Consider the following 6,564-nt stretch of genomic DNA (forward strand, 5'->3'; position numbering starts at 1 on the left):
GGCTCGCGGGCGCGCGGCGGCGGCGACCGGGCCGAGCGGGCCCGCGATGGGCTCGCGTGGGCCGGCGGCGGGCGCGGAGGAGAGAGAAGGAGGGCGCGGGTGAGGTGGCGGCGCGGGAGTGGCTGGCGGCGGCGGCGGGGTGACATGGCGCGGTGTGGTTGGCCGGAGCGACGTGGCTGCGGGGATGGACATGTCCGGCGCGACGCGGACGCGTCCGGCGGCGCGGGGAGGAGCGGGGCTAGTTTTTGGACTGTGGGAATTTCGGGGGAGGCCACATATTTATAGGTAGGGGGAGCTAGGAGTATCCAAATGAGGAGCGGTTTTCGGCCACGCGATCATGATCGAACGACCGAGAGCATGGAGGTGAGTTTGGAGGGTTTTGGGCCACTTTGTAGGGGGTGTTGGGCTGCAAAGAGAAGGGGGGTTTCACGGTTACCCGGTTAACCATTGGAGTACCAAACGAACTCCAAATGGCACGAAACTTGACAGGCGGTCTACCGGCGGTATACCAAGGCCGCTTGGCAAGACTCGGGCCATTCCGAAAAAGTTTAATACCCACACACGAAGAGAGGCTAGAAGGGGACGCGGGATGACATAGAAGCGCCGAATTGCAAAACGAACAACGGGGAAAAGGCTCAGATGCATGAGACGAACACGTATGCAAAATGAAATGCACATGATGACATGACAAAATGCAACACGCAAGCAAATGACATGGCAACATCGGCGAATAACTGGCAGACACCTGGCTCATCGGATCCGGGGCGTTACAAGACTCCTCCACTAACAAGAGATCTCGTCCCGAGATCTTAGGACCCAGATGGAAGAGAAAAAGGGATGAGGTGAAACAAGAACTCAAGAGAAGAAGCAAAGAATCGAGAGCATTCGAGAAGAGAGGAACAACGAGAATGACGAGAATCGAAAGCTCACGGAATCCGATAGACTATGAAACCACTCCGGTTAGAATGAGATAAGAAACGAATAAGACTGAAAGAATTTAGGCAGCACTCTGGTTGAACAAGGAAAGAATAGAACACGAATTGGATAGGAAGGAGATATACTTGATGAAGACATGACACAAAACCTCCGGAAAAGAAAAGATGGGAAAACACTTGGGACTAGAATTTATTCATCAAGAACAAACTCCGAAGAAAAGGATTAATCACTTGGATGAAATAAGAATAAGATTTATTGTATGCTTATCCTTCATCAAATTAAATTGATGACAAGCAATGGATTTTTCATATTACTTATTCTCGTTGGAAAAGGATTGGGGGGGGGGGGATAGCACAAAACTTGAGACATTCTTCCTGATCCACCGGTAGGATTGAAAAGAACGAAAGGATTGATACGATAACAAAGGAAAAAGAATCTGAATGAACCACCGTAAGAATTCGAAAATGACTGATAAAAGAGACTGAATCACCGGGAAGAATTAGAAGAACCAATATGCTCGAGGGGATTTAGATGCAAAAGAACGGGAAGAACTCGAGCTGATTGAAGAACACTAGAACAAAGCACCAGGATAAATAAAGAATGATAACTGAAATGATGGCCTCCGGTAAAAAGAAACGGGAAAACAACTCCTGACAAACTCCGGATGGTAGAGAAAAGGAATATCTGACAAATGGAATAATTCGCGAGGATAACATGAAGTTGGAACCACGAATCTTCGGGAGAAGAGACAAGATTTAGAGGAAAGACTCTTCTTCGGTCTTCAAATGACAACGAGAAACATCACCAAAATTACTGAGATACTCCGATAGAATGAAAAGCGAAGAGGTTGAGCCAACAATGAAAAGAATTTGAAAACGATCTTGGAGAAGGCATCTGACTGATGAAATCATACTTACGTCAAACTTGAAAAGAACTGAGAATAACTCCGGGAGAATTAGAAGAGTCAGGTAAGATCCTGGAAAAAGACCTGTGGGTTAGGGCCCACTGAAAAGAAAATCTCTGTTGAGAAGGATTGTTGACGAGATAGATGATGCACTGGAATAATTGAAATATTTGAATGAGGTGACAACCTCGAATTAATTCGAACACGGACGAATCTCCTGAGATGTCTTGAACACTCCGGAAGGATAAACTGGCGAGAGGCGAACGAGCAAGGAGAACACTTGAGGAAAAAGGATATGATCTACCGAAAACTTGAATTAAGTCCACCGGAAAAGAGATGAAGAATGCCAAACAAAACGAGAATACACCGGTTGAAATGATTGACGAAAGACTGAAGAGGCTCGAATGAAATTGATGGTCGAAACAGACTCAGGCTCCGGGAAGAATAGGGAGGGAGGGCGGGAAAAACAAAGGCAACTCGGGTTGGGGAACCGACGAATATCTTGAAGAGAAAAACACCGGTTGACATCATTGAGGAAAGAAAACAAAGACTTCGCACGAGTAGGATGGATACTCGATTACGGACTCCGGTTTCGAGAAGAAGAAGGGTGGGCGGGTGGGAAAGAAAACAACTGAGGATTGAACTCAAGGATGAAGAAGGCTCGAGTCGACTTGACGAGAAATGCACCGGATGAAAAGAGCTGAGGAACAACGATCGAAAAACCATCTGCGTGATCCTAAAGAAAATTTTGAAGGGGAAGAGGAGTAATTCAAAACACCTACGTCAAGATTCCTGACCAGAGCGATGAAGGGGCTGAGGAGTAAAAAGAATTCCTACTCTCCGATATAACTAGACTCTGAAAACAGTTTTATTCTAGACTCAACAACGGCCAAACTACATGATCAATCAAGGGGGCTCCTAGGGTCGGTCGAGGCTCTGATACCAACTTGTCACGCCCAATATGCGACCCTATCCAAAAGGAACTCGAAGGTCCCACCAAGGATAGATCCGCATATTGAAACGCTTTTGCAAGGTGGATATCATTACATCAACATTACATAATAGATGGGGTTACATACCAGAGGCATACAATGCCACTCGAATACAACATCACAATACATCAGAGCTACATCCGACTACAGATGAATCACAAACAGAAACTCAAACGACATCCACCCTGCTAGCCCAGGCTGCCGACCTGGAACCTATCCCCTGATTGAAGAAGCAGAAGAAGAACTCAATGCAAGCAAGCATCGCTCTCGCGTCATGATCATCGCCCAACCTGTACCTGCAACTGTTGTTGTAGTAATCTGTGAGCCACGAGGACTCAGCAATCCCATTACCATGGGTATCAAGACTAGCAAAGCTTAAAGGGAAAGGAAGGGGTAAAGTGGTGAGGTTGCAGCAGCGACTAAGCATATATGGAGGCTAACATACGCAAATGAGAGCGAGAAGAGAGCAAAAGGAACGGTCGTCAACTAATAATGATCAAGAAGTGATCCTGAACTCCTGCTTACTTCAAACATAACCCAGAAACCGTGTTCACTTCCTGGACTCCGCCGAGAAGAGACCATCACGACTACACACGCGGTTGATGCATTTTAATTCGGATCTGGTGTCAAGTTATCTACAACCGGACATCAACAAATTCCCATCTGCCTATTACCGCAGGCATGGCTTTCGAAAGATTATACCCTGCAGGGGTGTCCCAACTTAGCCCATGACAAGCTCTCGCGATCAACGAAGGAATAGACCTTCTCCCAGGCAGACCCGATCAGACTCGGAATCCCGGTTTACAAGATATTTCGACAATGGTAAAACAAGACCAGCAAAGCCGCCCGGATGTGCCGACAAATCCCGATAGGAGCTGCACATATCTCGTTCTCAAGGCACACCGGATTGTCCAAACTTCCGGTAGGCCAGCCCAAAGTTGCCCCTGGTGGCCATCGGCGGTTGACAGGTTGGACCAACACTCACGACGAGCACTGGCCCGGGAGGGTAAAATAAAGATGACCCTCGAGAGCGCGACTCCCAAGGGAAAAAAGGGCTAGGTGAGGCAAATGGTAAAACCAAGGTTGGGCCTTGCTGGAGGAGTTTTATTCAAAGCGAACTGTCAAGGGGGTCCCATAAATCACCCGACCGCGTAAGGAACGCAAAATCCGGGAACATAACACCGGTATGACGGAAACTAGGGCGGCAAGAGTGGAACAAAACACCAGGCAAAAGGCCAAGTCTTCCACCCTTTACCAAGTATGTAGATGCATTAATAATATAAGAGATATTGTGATATCCCAACCAAAATCCTGTCCACCATGGAGCAATCTTCAACGTCACCTGCAACTAGCAATGCTATAAGAGGGGCTGAGCAAAAGCGGTGACATAGCCAAACAACGGTTTGCATAGGAAAGGTATCAAAGGTTAGAGGTTCATGGCAATTTGGGATGGCTTGATGAGCAAAAGATAGGTAACGCAGCATAGCGGTAGAACGAAGCAACTAGCATAGCAATGATAGTAGTGAGATCCAGGGTAGCGGTCATCTTGCCTGAAATCCCGCGAGGAAGAAGAATGAGTCCATGAAGAAGATGAAGCCACGAAGACGAACCAAGCGTAGACGAACGAATCCTCACGATCGCAACGGAAACAGGAACTAACGAAAAGAAGCACACAACATGGTAAACACACCACACATGAACAAGGCATGATGCACAACCAAGTATGATGCATGCCCAATCTAGATGAAGCTACTCATGGCAAAAGACGGTGCAAACAAGAACAACACATCAAGGCAAGTTTAAATGAGGCCGGGAACAACATATAACAATTCCGGTAAGTCCTCATATGCATATTCCGAAATTGGTCCAGATCTGAATAAACCTTATGTTAAAGTTGTTAAACAACAAGTTAAGATGCACAAAGATGATCTACACGAGATTCTAGTCAAGTTACATATAAAGTTCATTTAGTTCGGAGCTACGGCCTAGAAGATATGAGCAAAACAATTCAAACATGGCATTGATGCAAAATGCATACAAACATCAAGCAAGCACCTCAAAACAAGGATGCAACATTATAATATGAAGCTACATGCAAAATCAAGAAAGTTTCATATAGAGCACACTCAAAACGGAGCAACGGTTCAACACACACACATGGAACAAGTTTAAAGGACAAGCTGTCCAAAACAGCAACTATGCATATTGCAAGCACCAAAACAACATGCTACAGCACCCCAACATAAAAACAAAAGGCATGGGCATGATGTACAGGTAAAGCATTACAAAACATGAACACTGAGCTATCTCCAGAAATCACTAGAACATGCTCAAACACACATGGTAAGATTACAAGTTATAACAATTTCAGACTTTGCAGGAAATAACATCACGATGCAATGTTAAGAGCTATCAAACAACATGTTACAGGAACTTATCATGGCAAACAAAGGCATGTCATGAATCTACTAATTGCATAGATCAAAAGTCCTTTACTGACCATAAGCCAAAAAGGAGCAGAAAATATTATGGCACCCACGTAAACATAGCAAGTAATTATACAGATTCATACATGGCAGGAACAGAATTATGAAGGCATGTAGATGAGCTTGTGCAACTCACTACAGAGCAATACATAGCATGGCAAGGAACCCAACAGTAAGAAGGCATATTTGTGAAGCTAAGCATGGCAAGAGCAAGTTCATAGGATGCATGAATCACTAGGAAAACACATGGAAACAACTGAACTTAATGTTAACAGGCTGACAGCAACATTATGAAGCAACTTTGGAGCAAGATATGAACAAGCTACGGAAACTTATAATTGCAACCAGGGGCATGAATGGATAGGGCATGACATGTAGACCAAAACATATTTAGTGATCATCTCCAGATTATGCATAGAATGATTAGTAGCAACATGTTTATATAGCATCACGAAATAACAGATTCAGCCTAGCAAAACAGCAACATCAAGTACCCTACTTAACAAGCTTGAATCACTCACCACAAATCATTGCATGACAAGATAAGCATAGCATCATCAAGAAGACATGTTTATGAAACAAACCAAGTCAAGAACAAGTCCATAGCATGCAAGGATCAACTATAGCAAGCTTGGCCAAATTGAATAACATGTAAACAATCTGCCAGGAAACATTTTGAAGCAAAAGTAGAGCACTCAAATGACATGCTAGACTACTCAATAATTGCAACCAAGGGCATGAGTGGATATACAAAAACCTATTGTTCAAAACACCCTTACTGAAGTATCTCAAAATATGCATGGATCTCTCTGTAGCATCAAGTTTACATGGCATCAAAATAACAGCAGAACAGGGACTAAAATCTGCAACATCACGATGCCTAGTTTGCATGCTTGTGCTAGTCAACACATTGATCACAAAAATACATGGTAAACACCCCTGTAAAGAAGACATAGCATAGATCAAAACACATGTAGACATCAACCTCATAGGATGCATACATCAATCATGGCAAAAATGACAAAAGAGCTCGTTCTGATAACAGACAACAGAAAACATCATGAAGCACTCTTACAATGATGATTCAGGCATCAAGATGACCTCAAATGAATATGATGCAATAGAATGAAATGATCTACTCTTTGAGGCGAACAATTTGACATATTACACGCGCAAAACGGAGCTATGAATGCGGAGATACAGTAGGTCAAATATGGCATGAAAATTAATGCAGATACGGGGACTT

Source organism: Triticum dicoccoides, chromosome 7B, assembly GCF_002162155.2.
Source record: "Triticum dicoccoides isolate Atlit2015 ecotype Zavitan chromosome 7B, WEW_v2.0, whole genome shotgun sequence".
Taxonomy (NCBI): domain Eukaryota; kingdom Viridiplantae; phylum Streptophyta; class Magnoliopsida; order Poales; family Poaceae; genus Triticum; species Triticum dicoccoides.